This window comes from Saimiri boliviensis, chromosome 20 (genome assembly GCF_048565385.1).
Source record: "Saimiri boliviensis isolate mSaiBol1 chromosome 20, mSaiBol1.pri, whole genome shotgun sequence".
Classification (NCBI taxonomy): domain Eukaryota; kingdom Metazoa; phylum Chordata; class Mammalia; order Primates; family Cebidae; genus Saimiri; species Saimiri boliviensis.
Genome location: NC_133468.1, coordinates 25,895,002 through 25,910,787, shown reverse-complemented (window position 1 = coordinate 25,910,787; position 15,786 = coordinate 25,895,002). Strand labels below are relative to the sequence as shown.

The window sequence follows — 15,786 nt, the reverse complement described above, 5'->3', positions numbered from 1 at the left end:
CAGTCAATTTCCCGCCAGGGAGCCACATGGGGCTGAAAAGCGAGAGGTGAACAGATTGGAAGCCGTGCGAAAATCTTCCAAATGATGCTCAGAAAACAGGGTGTCATCCCCAGAATACATTGCCTGCTCCTCACGACACTCGGATACAAATCCCCTAGCAGAATTTATTGCGGGGTTTTTACAGTTAATCCAAAGCACCGAATACACTCAGGGCTCCCAACCAGCGCTTGATCAATGTGCCAAAGCGAGGAATTTTATTAGCCAGAAGTTTCCCTGGAGGGTTTCAAGGGGGCGGGGTGGGGAGACTGGAGTGGCTCAGAGTGATGGGAGAACGGCCCTTTCCCGGAGGACTCTCGGGGATGAGGGAGGAGGGGGCAGGAAGCACTGGTCCTCCAGGCTTCCTAGAGCCTCCCAGCTGGCCAGTGGGAGGGTGCGGAAGGCAGCCGCCATTGCCGACGAGGGGAAGAGCTACCGCTGGCTGAGAGCCCAGGCAAGTCTGGGAAAGGAAGGTGAGCTGACAGGGAGGAAAACAGGAGACTTCTTTTCATACTGGGAAGGAAAAATGAAGGTTTGGGTTACAGATTTTTAAAGGCCTGTTGCTGGTTACAATTTTATCTCCTTTAATATTTTAAGAGAAAAAAAATCTAATGTTGGAATTATTTTTCATTGTCATGTGATGGATGTGTTGGAATTATTTTTCATTGACATGTAATGGATGGTTTCTGACAACATGACTAAACAGAGCGGAGTCCTGTGGGGAATAGGGAGTTACTTGGATTGCATTTGGGGAGATGCAGCCAGGTTCTGGTGCGAATGTGTTGTGCCCCCCATGGACCTGGGCAGAGAGTGTTTTACACCGTGACCTCCTGGCCCTGGACTTGTGAAGTCCAGGGTTTGACCCTTATCTGACTTGAGCCATTCTGGCTCTTAGAAAACAAATGCAAGTCAGAGAGACATTGTAGAGAGAGTATGAAAATCAGAACTATGTTTTCTGGAAAAATGCACAGTGCTTGGCGTTCATATCCACTCTTCCTCCCTCCTCTCCCCACGTCTCCCTGCCTCCGGGCATGGGCTGGTACCTTCCTCCACTGCCCTGCTCCTAGAATCTCCTCTCCCACCTTTGCAGGAAGGAGTTTAGAAATGGTCCGTGAAGTATTATTCATACATGAGACATTGTCACTGTTGACAGGGTAGGTAGGTCCCACTGTGGGCCCTGGTGACCTCCGATGCCAAGATCTCCTGGCATAGGGAGCCGGGCTTGTGTCAAATAGATACAGTCTTGTCTGGCAGCGCGCAGCCTCTGCCAACGGCAAGTTCTGTTGACTGCGACTGTTACTTGACAGCATTTGTTAACATATTAATGATACAAAAAGGCTTTTTGGCAGAAATATCTCATCCCCAAGTCCTCCTCTCTGGAAAAAAGAAACGGGGTTCTGTGGTGAGTTAAAGCAGACATAAAAGAGCGAAGACCCCCTGGAGAGGATCCCCATTCCCATGCTGTCTTGGAACATCGGCTTTCTGGGGCAGACACTAATCTGTTGAGCCCCAAAGCTATGCCTCTGGTTGCAAGAAACAGAGACTCACATAGGCTTGCTCAAGCAAAAGGGATGTCTGCACCAGGATGCAGCAGGAAGGATGGTAAACTTGGGTTAAGATAGTCCAAAAGGCCGGGTGTGGTGGCTCATGCCTGCAATTCCAGTACTTTAGGAGGCTGAGGTGGGTGGATCACCAGGTCAGGAGTTCAAGACCAGCCTGACCAACATGGTGAAACTCTGTCTCTACTAAAAAATACAAAAATTAGCTGGGCTTGGTGGTATATGCCTGTAATCCCAGCTACTAAGGAGGCTTGAGGCAGAAGAATCACTTGAACCCTGGGGGTAGAGGTTGCAGTGAGCTGAGATCCTACCATTGCACCCCAGCCTGAACAACAGAGCGAGAGTGAGACTGTCTCAAAAAAAAAAAAAAAAAAAAAAAAAAAAAAAAAAAAAAAAGCCCAACAAGGGCTGAAGAAAGAGGTTAGAGTCATTTCTCGGTATCCATGGCAGATTGGTTTCAGCATCCCCCACAGATATCCAAATCTGCAGATGCTCAAATTCCTGACATAAAAGAGCATATTATTTGTATGTAACACACACACATCTTCCTGTATACTCTAAATCATCTCTGGGTTACTTATAATACTGGATACAATGTCAGTGCTTTGTAAATAGTTGTTATACTGTATTGTTTTAGCAATTTGCATTATTTTTATTGTTGTATTTTCTGTTCTTTCTTTCTTTCTTTTTTTTTTTTTGAGTTGGAGCCTCACTCTGTCACCCAGGCTGGAGTGCAGTGGTGTGATCTCAGCTCACTGCAACCTCCATCTCCCAGGTTCAAGCAATTATCCTGCCTCAGCCTCCCGAGTAGCTGGGACTACAGGTATGTGCCACCATGCCCAACTAATTTTTTTGTATTTTTAGTAGGGACGAGGTTTCACTGTGTTAGCCAGGATGATCTCGATCTCCTGACCTCATGATCTGCCCACCTTGGCCTCCCAAAGTGCTGGGATTACAGGTGTGAGCCACTGTACCCTGACTATTATATTTTCTTTTTATTGTTGTTGTTGTTTTTACTATTTTTGATCTAGGGTTGATGGGGCCTGTGGTTGGTGGGCCCATGGTGAGTAGGTCCAATGTGACCCCATGAGGAAAGAGCTGGGCATCAACACCTTGGCCTTGCTCCTTTCTGTCCCTCTGGACTGGTTCTGGGTGTTCCCATTGGGTGAGGCTAGGAGGGTTCCCATAGGGTAGGCCATTGATGCTGTCCATGCAGATCAGCCTACTGGGCTGAGAGTAGAAAGGAGTGGGTGGAGCGCAGAGTTGGACATCTGTAGCTCTTAAGCACACCCAACACAGCTCTCAGGGCCTGGCTCCACAAAGTCTGATCTGAAAAGGGGCCCTGGTAACAGCATCACCACAGACATGACTCAGCATCTCTCCACGGCTTTGGTCTCACCACCAAGTGTTAAATTAAGTCCTTGTTTCTTTGCTTGAACTCCAAAGACAGAGAGAATCTGATTGACTGAATTTCAGATTTGGGAACCAAAATACATGATACGAAAGGACGCTGAAGAGCCTCTGGGCTGCTCAGGACAGGCTGGCAGGTGGCATGCTTCCTTCCATGGGGGATGAGGGGATGCATATCTGGGAATGATGCATGCTCATTCATTCATTCTGCCTGAGTTTGAAACTCTGCAGGACCATGTCCTCACAATGATTCCAACTCGGTGTAGTATGTTCAATATGTGGATATATATAGTTATATATATCCACAGATATATATTGTGAGACAGAGTCTTGCCCTGTCCCCTCTGTCTCCAGGCTGGAGTGCAGTGGTGCAATCTCGGCTCACCACCACCTCTACCTCCCATTCAAGTGATTCTCCTGCCTCAGCCTCCCGAATAGCTAGGATTACAGGTGCTTGCCACCATGCCTGGCTAATCTTTGTATTTTTAGTAGAGATGGGGTTTTGCCTTGTTGGCCAGGCTGGTCTTGAACTCCTGACCTCAGATGATCCACCCACCTCAGCCTCCCAAAGTGCTGGGATTACAGTATGCCTGGCCTTATGCTGTATTTTGATGTATGTTATATTTATATTACATATATGTATCAGATATATTACACATACCTATATTTATAGATGTCAGTCATTGGCTGAGTGTTACTGAATGTAGGAAGCTCTCCATTCTCAGGTTCTTTTGGACCCCAGGGGCCAGAGAGGGCCCCCAGGCAGCTGGAAGTCAGGGGCAATGCACTACTATGGTGGTTCTTTGTTGTTTTGTTTTGAGAAAGGGTCTTACTCTATCACCAGGATGGAATGCAGTGCTGTGCAATCATGGCTCACTGTAGCTTCTGTCTCCTGGGCTCAGGCAATCCTCCCACCTCAGCCTCCTGAGTACTGAGAACAAGTGCACACCATCATGTCCAGCTAATTTTTTAATGTCTTATAGAGACAGGGTCTCACTATGCTGCCTAGGCTGGTCTGAACTCCTGGCCTCAAGCAGTCCTCCCACCTCGGCCTCCTGAGTACTGAGAACAAGTGCACACCACCATGTCCAGCTAATTTTTTAATGTCTTATAGAGACAGGGTCTCACTATGCTGCCTAGGCTGGTCTTGAACTCCTGGCCTCAAGCAGTCCTCCCACCTCGGCCTCCCAAAGTGCTGAGACTACAGTTGTGAGCCACCATGGCTGGCCAGTGTTTTAAGGTTTCTTGGGATTTGTCTTTTTTTTTTTTTGAGATGGAGGCTGGAGTGCTGGAGTGCTGGAGTGCAATGGTGCAATCTCCGCTCACTGCAACCTCCACCTCCCCAGTTCAAGTGATTCTCCTGCCTCGCCCTCCTGAGTACCTGGGATTACAGACAAATGCCACCAAGCCCGGCTAATTTTGTATTTTTAGTAGAGATGGGCTTTCACCATGCTGGTCAGGCTGGTCTCGAACTCCTGACCTAATGATCTGCCTGCTTCAGTTTCCCAAAGTGCTGGGATTATAGGCATGAGCCACCACGCCCAGCCAGGATTTGTCTTATTTCAAGTATGGTAAGATACACAGACACAGAAATGATGGTCTTGAAGGAAAAGGCTTTTTATACTCACAGATTCCAGGACATGTCACACAGGGCTACACGAAGCAGCGCCAGGGTCAGAGAGGAGTTAGAGGGTGGTCTGGAGTTAGGGGGACAGGAAGAAGTGTGTGAGAGCCTTTGTGGTGGTTTCCGAGGAAAGGCACAGGTGAGGCAGGGTGAGCAGGTTTCAGGTTGGGAGCTGCCCCTTGTTATCCAGTACCTGGCCCTGTGGTGGTCAGGGCAGGTTAGATGGGTGGCCAGAGTGTGAGATCCCCACAGAGGAGGTGGTCGAAGATGGGTTGTTTGGTTTGCAGATAAAAACTGTATTTACAGGTGAGTCATTTACTATCTCTAGGGATCCGCTAGCCATGGGAGGGACAGTCCCTCCAGGATCAGCAAGGCCCAAGACTTCGAAGGATCAGAACATAGCAAAGGAAAGTCGTGGTGAGTACAAACAGTAAGGACAGAGGAGACAAAGAGGGAGCTTGAGGGGTGGGCACTGACAGCCTCTGTTGCACATTTATTCAATTGCTCGTTAGCAACCTGTGTAGAAAGTCCCATCCCAAATGCAGGGGAAATGGATAAGCACTGTTTGCTGCCTTCATGGTGAGTGGCACATGGACATGGGGGCTCAGCTCAGGGCAGGTGGAGCAGGAGCCCCTGGGCATGCAGATGTCATCTGCGTCCCAGAGGACGAGGAACACGTGTTTCTGGTCCCACATCTAATCTGGGCACCAGGGGCTCTGCTCGCGGAGCCAATTCTCCAAGCAGCCTGGCACACACATGCAGCTCCCTGTGCCAGAGCCTGGCCAGGGTGATGCTGCCCACTGGCTTTCCAGGACATGATATTTTCTGCTGAACCAACACGGCACACACTGCATCTTCAAAGGCCATTTGGGGTACTTGTGGATCTGGACAAGAGGCCAGCTGGCAGAGAACAGAACAGAGGGCATAAAGGCTCCCGATGGTGGAAGTTGGGGTGCTCAGGGAAGGCTAGTGCCCTACATGGGGGTCTGTCAATGTCAACCACTTGTATTAAAACATACACACACACACACAGACACACACACACACACACACACACACACACACACACATTGAATGGTGGGAGCCTCCCGAAGCTCCAGACAACAGAAGTCTTCAAATGAGGCAATTAATTTTTCCATTTAAATCCCATCCTCCCTGAAGCCATGAGAATTTTCTCTTAGTAAACTCTGAACATTCACGTGGCTGGAAGTAAATCAGTTACCCATGTTGAAAAGAAGAGAGCCACACACTAAAAGGAAAATGGAAGAAAGTCATGAGGACACGTGAAAAATGGACCAATTTCAAGAGTCTGCTTTGGAAAACAGCATCCGTTTTCAAGTACTTCCACTTCATTTCTGAGTTAATGGGTCTCTCGTTTCCAGGGTGCCATTTCCCCCTCAAAAGATGAGAGCCAGCCTGGCTAGAGACACCCTCCCTCTCTGGGGAGCAGGCTGGGTGTGTCTCTGCTTCCAGGCAATGTGGCAAAGCACATTCCAGCCCCAGCCTCCTCCAACTCCAGTGCAGCATTACGCAGAAACACTTAAAGCCCAGGACAGTTGCAAATGCCTTTCTTCATTATGATTTTTTTTTTCCTAGAGCTTGCTAATTAAATCATTAAAATTTTATCTTCGCTTAACCATGGATAAGAAGCATTTGAAACATTTAATTAGTATGCTGCAAGAGGTGCATAGAAGCCAAGAATCGTTGCAAGCTGGATCTGTTAGGAAGGGGAGGTGGATGAGGTGGGGAGAGAAGAGGTACCAGAAAGAAGATAGCAAAAGACGATGGGATGGCTTACTTGGGAAATAATTTGTAACCGCTTTCCTGCCTGTGTTGAGAGCTGGGAGAGGCATCCGAGCCACCCACCTGGTCCTGTTCTGTGCCTCCCTCATGAGATCTGGCTGGCAGCCACAGCCAGGTCCCTACCCAGTATGCCAAGCATTGTGTGTGGGGACTGGGGTGGGTGTGGGGCAGAGTGCTTTTCGAGTTTCAGGGCTCTCGGCTCAACATTCTAAATTGCATTTCGAATTTTACATACATTTACATGCAGGGTCTCCGAGTTCCCTGCCCTTCTCTCGCTCCAAGTCAGCAAAATAAAATATCATGAAATAAAATGGAAGTAGTGCAACTCCAAGGTCAAGCTAATATTCAGCAGGTTGGGAAAAGGGCCCCTGGGTCCGTGGGGAGTAGACGCTGTAAGTTCCAGAGCCTGTCTCCAGTGCCTAGCAGCTTGCTAAGTGTGTCCTGTGATCTCACATCAACCCACAACCACCCTGGAGTTAGTATTACCGTCTCCTTAGCATGACCAATCTGTGGCTGTATTCATTGTCTAGGGATGCCATAACCACACATCATAAACTTCGTGGCTTTGAATAGCAGACACTGGCTGGACACAGTGGCTCATACCTGTAATTCCAGCACTTTGGGAGGCCAAGGCAGGTGGATTACTTGAGGTCAGGATTTTGAGACCAGCCTGGCCAACATGGTGAAACCCTCTCTCTACTAAAAATACAAAACTTAGCTGGGCGTGGTGGTGGATGCGTATAACCCCAGCTACTCAGGAGGCTAAGGCAGGAGAATCACTTGAACCCCGGAGGTGGAGGCTGCACTGAGCCAAGATCACACCACTACACTCCAGCCTGGGCAACAGAGCAAGACTCCATCTCAAATTAAAAAAAAAAAAAAAAAAAAATTAGCTGGGCATGGTGGCGCACGCCTGTAGTCCCAACTACTCGGGAGGCTGAGGCAGGAGAATTCTTGAACCCAGGAGGCGGAGGTTGCAGTGAGCCGAGATCGTGCCATTGCACTCCAGCCTGGGTAACAATAGCGAAACTCCATCTCAAAAAAAAAAAAAAAACAAAAGGAGACTCCAGCATTGAACCACCACGATACTGTCAAGTTGTAGATACGGTGAGAGAAAGAACGGCCCATGTCAGCACTCAGAAAACATAACACACGCAGTTTAGAGCAGCAGCAACAGCTATTAACCGGATCTGTTTGTTATGAGATAATGAGAGCATGCAGTTCTTTGATTTCCGCTAACTACCTTGGGAGCTTAACCCTTCCTCTGGAATGGTCTCGGGGATAGAATGTGTTATCTGATTGCAAGCCTTCCTGGCAGGCTCCCCTGTGTGCTACGATTTCGGATGCTTAGGTGATAGAGTCTGATCTCCGTGAATTACTGAGATTTCAAAGAGCTGGGGGAGCAGGTGAGCTGAGGGGGAAGGAAGAGTCACCGCTGGTGGATGGAATACCGGAACAAACCCTCCATCTGTTGTAATCACCTGGCACAGTGAACTTGCAGGTTTGTCCTGATCAGAGAGGGATGTTGGGCAGGGAAAGGCAGGTCTGTAGCCCCACTCAGTCCTTGCTTTAAAAACACAGGCTCTGGTGCCCCTCCTCTATCCCACAGGAGATAAGAACTCACCTCACTCCTCCCGGGAGTAAGGCATATGTGAACCCAAGAAAGGCCAGGCATGGTGGCTCACACCTACAACCCCAGAACTTTGGGAGGCTGAGGTGGGAGGATTACTTGAACCCAGGAGTTCAAGACCAACCTGAGAAACATAGTGAGATCCCCATCTCTACCAACAACAACAACAACAACAACAACAAAACAAGCCGGCACAGTGGCTCATGCCTGTAATCCCAGCACTTTGGGACACTGAGGTGGGAGGATCACGAGGTCAAGAAATTGAGACCATCCTGGCCAACATGGTGAAACCCTGTCTCTATTAAAAATACAAAAATTAGCTGGGCCTGGTGGTGCACGTCTGTAGTCCCAGCTACCTGGGAGGCTGAGGCAGGAGAACTGATTGAACCCAGGAGGTGGAGGTTGCAGCAAGCCAAGATCGCACCACTGCACACCAGCCTGGTGACAGAGCCAGACTCCATCTCAAAAAAAAAAATTAGCCTGGTGTGGTGGCACGCATCTGTAGTCCCAGCTACTTGGGAGGCTGAGGCAGGAGGATCACTTGAACCTGGGAGTAGAGGCTGCAGTGAGCTGTGATTACACCATTGTACTTCAGCCTGGGTGAAAGAGCAAGACCCTGTCTCAAAAAACAAAACAAAACAAAACAAAAAGACAGAAAGAAGGAAAGAAAGAAAAATTTCTGGCTATACTTGAGCTGAGCAGAGAGAAAGCAAGTCACTTCTTCTTCCTTGTTAGAAGGGAACATTTCAAAGAACAGAAAGCAGACAGGCCTTTGGGAGGTGTGTCCTGAACTTTCTATCCCTTGGAGCACTCCCTCGGGCATTACTGATGCCCTAGGCAGTTCACATTGCATGGAATCTGAGGAATGCTCCTAATTGGTCCTGCCTGCTTCTGAGCCAGTCTACTCCATCCTCCCTGGTTACCGGCTCCTCTATCACCATAAAACCAGCACATATGGCTGTCGTAGCCAGAGGGGTTTCTCTGCTGACTGGGAGCTGTGACAAGCCTGGCAATGTTCCCTATCAGGCCCAGTGGGTAGTGTCTGGGGTCAGAGCCCACTCTGTGTCTTCCCCACACACCAGCTTCTGTGGGGCCTTGACCGGTGATGCTGAGGGTCTTGGACTTGCAGCTGGGGGAGTGGTGGTCCATGCACCAGCAAGCATTCCCTGGAACTTGGATCGAAGCCTGCACCTCCTGAGTCAGAATCTGCATATGCTGTCAGGACTTTCAGGTGATCTGCATGCTCCTCCTGACTTGAGAAGAGCTTCTCTGGGAGTGTTAGTCCATTTTCACACTGCTAATACAGACATACCTGAAACCGGTAGTTTGTACAGGAAAGACGTTTAAGGGACTCCCAGTTCCACGTGGCTCAGGGGGCCTCACAAGCACAGTGGAAGGCAAAGAGGAGCAAGTCACATCTTACATGGCTGGCAGCAAAGAGAGAGCTTCTCCAGGGAAACTCTCCCTTCTAAAACCATCAGACTTATTCACTACCATGAGAACAGCATGGGAAACACCCACTCCCATGATTCAAGTACCTCCACTGGGTCCCTCCCACAACATATGGGAATTCAAGATGAGATTTGGGTGGGGACACGGCCAAACCATATTACTGGGGTTCATGAACCCAAGCTAAACAGCAGCCCCTCCCAAGGAGAGCAGAAGGGGAGGAATCTCTATATCTACCCAATCTAAAGGAAAAGTCCCAAAAGGGGAGGCTCCTTGCTCATGGGAAAGAAGTGGCTGCATTTTAAGCTGGGCTACTTACAGAGTAAAGTGAAGCATGTACTCCACAGCATAGGTAAGAGATAATACCCTCTAGGAGAGAAAGTGAGTATGTAGAGAACACAAGACAAAAAAAAAGAGAAGCTCCCTCAAGCCTGCATCATCTTCCCACCCACCCGGGATGTGCTCAAGCTATTACCTTCTGCCCTCTACTGGGCTCCATGGGAAATACAACTGGTTGGGTGGCTGGGTGGAGAAGAAAAGAATTTATCACCAGGTCTGATGTGACTGCACAGCATTTCTTTGCTTTCCTTTTTAATTTTAATTTTTTTTATTTGTGTAGAGATGGGGTCTCCCTATATTGCCCAGGCTAGTCTCAAACTCCTGGGCTCAAGTGATCCTCCCACCTTGGCTTCCCAAAGTGCTGGGATGACAGCTGTGAGCCACCATTCCCAACCCCAGTGATACTTTCAATAACAACAGTAAAGACTATGATTGATCATCATAGCCAACATTTACTGAGGACAGTTCTGTTCCAGGCACTCTATTCCAGGGTCTTTATTTTTTTTGAAATTTTAAATTTTGTATACGGACAAGAGCTCACTATAAATTTTGTATAGGGACAAGAGCCCAGGCTGGTCTCGAACTCCTGGCCTCAAGCCGTCTTCTCACCTCCCAAAGCTCTGGGATTACAGGTGTGAGCCACCAAGGTCAGCGGTAAAGAATGTTTTGACTCCATTTTGTGGCCACTGCCAAGAGGAGAAAAGGGATTGAGCAAAACTGTTTCAAGGAGAGTGGTCCAGCGGCTGGGCAATCCCAGTACTTTGGGAGGCCAAAGCAGGTGGATCACCTGAGGTCAGGAGTCCAAGCCTACATGGTGAAACCCTGTCTGTACTAAAAATACAAAAATTAGCTACGTGTGGTGGTAAGCGCCTGTAACCTCAGCTACTCAGGAGGCTGAGGCAGGAGAATCGCTTGAACCCAGGAGGTAGAGGTTGTAGTGAGCTGAGATCGTGCCACTGCAGCCTGGGCAACAGAGCAAAACTCCATTTCAAAAAAATAAAAGAGAGTGGTCCAAAGAGCTCCTGTGTGAATTTTGGCTGTCCATCTTGTAAGCCATGGAAAATTTCCTTTTAAAAAATAAAATGTTAAAAAACATAATGTATCCCTCAGTCTTAAAGAATATATTAACAGGCATGGAAAGACTGATTTTTCAATGAAGAGCTCACCAAGTCAGCCAGAGAAAATAAAACTCAGCAACAACAAACACACGCACACACACGCACACGCACACACACGCACACACACGTGCACACACACACACACACACATCAGCCCCAAAAGCCTAAACACACAGCATCTTAATAAGGCACCAAAATGCCTGCTGGTTATGTTTATGTTCTTTTTAATTGTGCTAAAATATACATAACATAAAATTTACCATTTTAATCATTTCTTCTTCTACTTCTTTTTTTTTTTTTTTTTCCAAGAGACAGAGACCTGCTTTGTCACCCAGGCTGGAGTGCAGTGATGAAATCATAGCTCACTGCAGCTTCAAACTCCTGGGTTCCAGCAATCCTCCTGCCTCAGCCTCCTGAGTAGCTGGGACTACAGGCATAAGCCACTGTGCCTGGCCCATTGTAACTATTTTTTTTTTTTTTTTTTTTTTGAGACAGAGTTTCACCCTTGTTACCCAGGCTGGAGTGCAATGGCACGATCTCGGCTCACCGCAACCTCCGCCTCCTGGGTTCAGGCAATTCTCCTGCCTCAGCCTCCTGAGTAGCTGGGATTACAGGCATGCGCCACCATGCCCAGCTAATTTTTTGCACTTTTAGTAGAGACGGGGTTTCACCATGTTGACCAGGATGGTCTCGATCTCTTGACCTCGTGATCCACCTGCCTCGGCCTCCCAAAGTGCTGGGATTACAGGCTTGAGCCACCGCGCCTGGCGCCCATTGTAACTATTTTTAAGTGCACATTTGGAAGGGCATTAAGCACATTCTCAGTGCTGTCCAACCATTACCACCATCCACCTCCAGAACTTTTTCATCTTCCCAAACTGAAACTCTGCCCCCATTCAACAACTTCTCGTCTCCCCGTCTGTATTAGTCAGGGACAGAAGTAATGGACTATATGGATATATATATATATATATGTTGGGATTCACTTGGGGTGGCTGGCAAAATATTAAGGGAAATATAGGGAAGTTATAGATTATAGTTTCAAACCTTTTGGAAGGCCGAAAAGTTTCAATGAGACTGGCTGAAGGCACCCAGTTGTTAGGTTAGAACATTAAGTCATAGAAGTGAAGATTAGGATAATAAAAGCTTACCCAGATAAGTCTGTTTACCCCACACGCCTTTGTCCCTGCTCTAATTTGTTTACTCCTGTGAACTTCCTGCTGGATGGCCCTCTCAGTGGGAGGTCTAAGGGGAGTTACCTGTTAATGTTCTTTATTCTGGGCCCTGGAACCAAGACCTTTTATCATTTTTAAACCCACTCTTTTAACCATGTTAATTATCCACAAGCTTGTTGACTTAGAACCTCTGTTATTAAATCTATATGGAATAAACGTGAGGAGGAACAGGGAATCTGTGTTCGGTTAGCTGCAATCACCCTCCGAAGGCAGTAGACGATCATCCCTAGCCCATTCAAATCCCTGTACTGGGTGTGAGAGTGTATTCATTCGTCCATGGCTAAGTCTGGGTCTGCAGGACAGACCTCTGCAGGTGGTGATCAAGGTCTTGGGTGGTGACCCCGACATGATACCCATCACAGCTGGCACCCGAACATATAAAGGGGAGTTTATTAAGCATTAACTCACGCGATCACAAGGTCCTACAGTAGGCTGTCTACAGACTCAGGAGCAAGGAGAGCCAGTCCAAGTCTCAAAACTGAAGAACTTGGAGGGCAGGAAGCATCGAGCACGGGAGAAAAATAGAGGCTGGAAGGCAAGGCCAGTCTCTCTTTTCACATTTTTCTTCCTGCTTATGTTCTAGACTCTCTGGCAGCTGATTAGATGGTGCCCACCCAGATTAGGGGTGAGTCTGCCTTCCCCAGCCCACTGACTCAAATGTTCATCTCTTTTGGCAGCACCGTCACAGACACATCGAGGATCAATACTTTGCATCCTTCGGTTCAATCAAGTTGACGCTCAGTATTAACCATCACACCGTCCTCCCAGCTCCTGGTAACCTGTCTGCTACTTTCCATCTCTATGAATTTGGTAACTCCAGGTGCCTCAGATACGTGAGTTACATGTTTTTAAATTCGCCAATTTAAACTAGACTGTTTAGTTTTACTAAAAAGAAAAAGGCATGGCGAGGCACACGTTGCAATCTCTAATCATAAAAAATAAAATTTGCAAAATGAAAAATGCAGCCCACACACATTTTTTTTTCTAGAAATGGACCGCAAACAAATTTAAAATATAAAATGTTTTAACAAGAAAAGAAAGGAAGCAGTCAATTAACAGCCCAGCAGTTGCTTAAGGAAAGTTCCAGAAAGTGATAGGGGGTGGTGAGGAAGCCAGTCCTTTCCTGCCTAAGCTGGGAAGCCCTGTGTCTACCCACTGATTCTCCCCCAACCTGCTGGAGACCTATTCACAGGCGTGTATAAGCTGAGCGGCTCTCCTGTCCCAGCTGTCACAGTTCCATTGGGAGGGTAGCCAGAGGCAACAGGTTTAGGTTCTGAGCCAGGACGTTAGGAAGCCAAGCAGCCCAACTCCACCACCCAGATGTCAGAGGCATTTGAACCAGAGCAACTCCATTTTAAATTGGAGCTGGGTAAAATGAGACTGAGACCTACTGGGCTGCATTCCCAGATGGTTAAGGCATTCCTAGTCACAGGATGAGACTGGAGGTCGGCAATAGATACAGGTCATAAAGACCTTGCTGATAAAACAGGTTGCAGGAAGAAAGTTGACAAAACCCACCGAAACCAAGATGACCACAAGAGAGCTGGTTGTTCTCACTGCTACACTCCCACCAGCGCCATGACAGTTTACAAATGCCGTGACAACGTCAGGAAGTTACCCTATAGGGTCTAAAAAGGGGAGGCATGAATAATCCATCCCTTGTTGAGCATATCATCAAGAAATAACCATAATGGGTAACTAGCTCTCTTTATGGAGTAGCTATTCTTTATTCCTTTACTTTCCAAATAAATTTTATTTCTCGTTACTTCATAGGCTCACTCTGAATTCTTTCTTGCATGAGATCCAAGAACCCTCTCTTGGGGTCCAGATTGGGACCTCTTTCCTGTAACACAGGCCCTCCTGCTCCTGTTTAATGGGTACCCCTTAGGGCCCCTCGGAAGGGGCCAGCTCCAAGTCTGGGCTGGACCATTCCCTTCCGCTCTGTGATCCTCACTTCCTGTTGCCAAGGTAAGAAACCGTCCAGAAAGGCCCTCACCCAGAGCCCCCTAAACCCTTGAAGGAGACTCCCCCCTTCCCTCCAACATCATGCATTAGTTTTCTTCCTACAAATGACCCCACAATCAACTTCCTTTGCCTCCAGGGAGAGTTCAGTGACCTCTCCTTGATGAGTTAAACATCAAATCCTCTGTAAAAGCTGCTCTGGATTCTGCCTAGTTTCTCAGTGTCTGGCAAAAATATTTGCAGACCAAGGTCTGTGAGCATATCTCACTGTTTCTTTTTTTTGAGAGCTCTAGTGATTTCTCTTCTAAATTACATCATGGGGCAAAGCGAAATGGAGAGATTCAGAGTGCCTGTCCTTTTAGATAAAAAGGAACCATTTCAAGCACAGAGCTTGATCGAGGGTAGAAGGCACGGATTTGCTCTCACAGGCCTGGCGACTTGCCTTTCACAAGGCCATCTCTCCCCTTCCCACTTAGAATCACCTTTGTCTAGGAAGAGGATTTCACTCCAGGTCTTTGAGAATACTTCTCAGGTCTGACCATGGCTTTGGGAAGAAGAGTCCCTGAGGGGCTTGTTGAGAGTTTTAAAATCCTCTTTGGGGACAACTTTGCTTTTCTTTTTTTTCTTTCTTTCTTTCTTGCTTGCTTGCTTGCTTTTCTTTCTTTCTTGCTTGCTTGCTTGCTTGCTTTTCTTTCTTTCTTTCTTTCAGAAAGGGAATCAATTAGGGACACGAGGATGTCTCTGCCTTTTCTCTCCCCACCACCCGCCACATCCTTCTCTGGAAAGGAGGTGAGGATGAGAATGATCTCCCTCTGCAGGACCAGGTGGGCCATGATTTTTTTTTTTTTTTTTTTTTTTCTGAGACTGAGTTTCACTCTCGTTACCCAGACTGGAGTGCAATAGCATGATCTCAGCTTACTGCAACCTCCGCCTCCCGGGTTCAAGAGATTCTCCTGCCTCAGCCTCTGGAGTAGCTGGGATTACCGTCATGTACTGCCACGCTTGGCTAATTTTGTATTTTTAGTAAAGACGGGGTTTTTCCATATTGGTCAGGCTGGTCTCGAACTCCCAAACTCAGGTGATCTGGCTGCCTCAGCCTCCCAAAGTGCTGGGATTACAGGCGTGTGTCACTGTGAAGTGGGCACTGATTTAATGAAGGACTTCACTCTCTGTCAGGCTCAGATGCAGGGAGGGCAGATGGGGCAGGGCAGGGGGCTGTAGCAGGGTCTAAGCTGGGGAGATCGGAGCAGGACCATCTGCAGAGTGGAGGTGGGGGCGTTGGAGAGCTCACGGCCCAGACAGTTCCCAGGCAATCCTGGGAGACTAGCTTTGACACCATCCCAGAATTTGGTTCAGAGTCAAAGCAAAGGGATGAATTTGTTAGCTGGAACACAGCCCTGAATTCTCCCCAGGAAATTCACTGAAAGAGACATTTAACTGGCAAGAGTTCTAGCCCAGTGATGAATCACCCAACTTCCCTCCCATCTTTCAGAGCCCGTGTTTCACTTTCCTACCTTGGATTAGATAAATTAATGCAGAACATCCCGAAACTCCTGGGGTGCTTTGAAGTTTTCAAAGCGCCTCTGCCTACATTATCTCCTGTGATCCCCCTGGCAGCCCC

The 15,786-nt window shown here is 47.9% G+C and overlaps 1 long non-coding RNA gene across 1 annotated transcript; it reads left to right on the top strand.

The window, feature by feature from the left end:
* Nucleotides 1-388: 388 nt before the first annotated feature.
* LOC141582485 (uncharacterized) lies at nt 389-13,096 on the top strand. The gene is made up of 4 exons (XR_012515339.1): nt 389-509; nt 2,297-2,418; nt 4,958-5,046; nt 12,881-13,096. It is a non-coding gene; the product is annotated as an uncharacterized LOC141582485 (long non-coding RNA).
* Nucleotides 13,097-15,786: the final 2,690 nt, after the last annotated feature.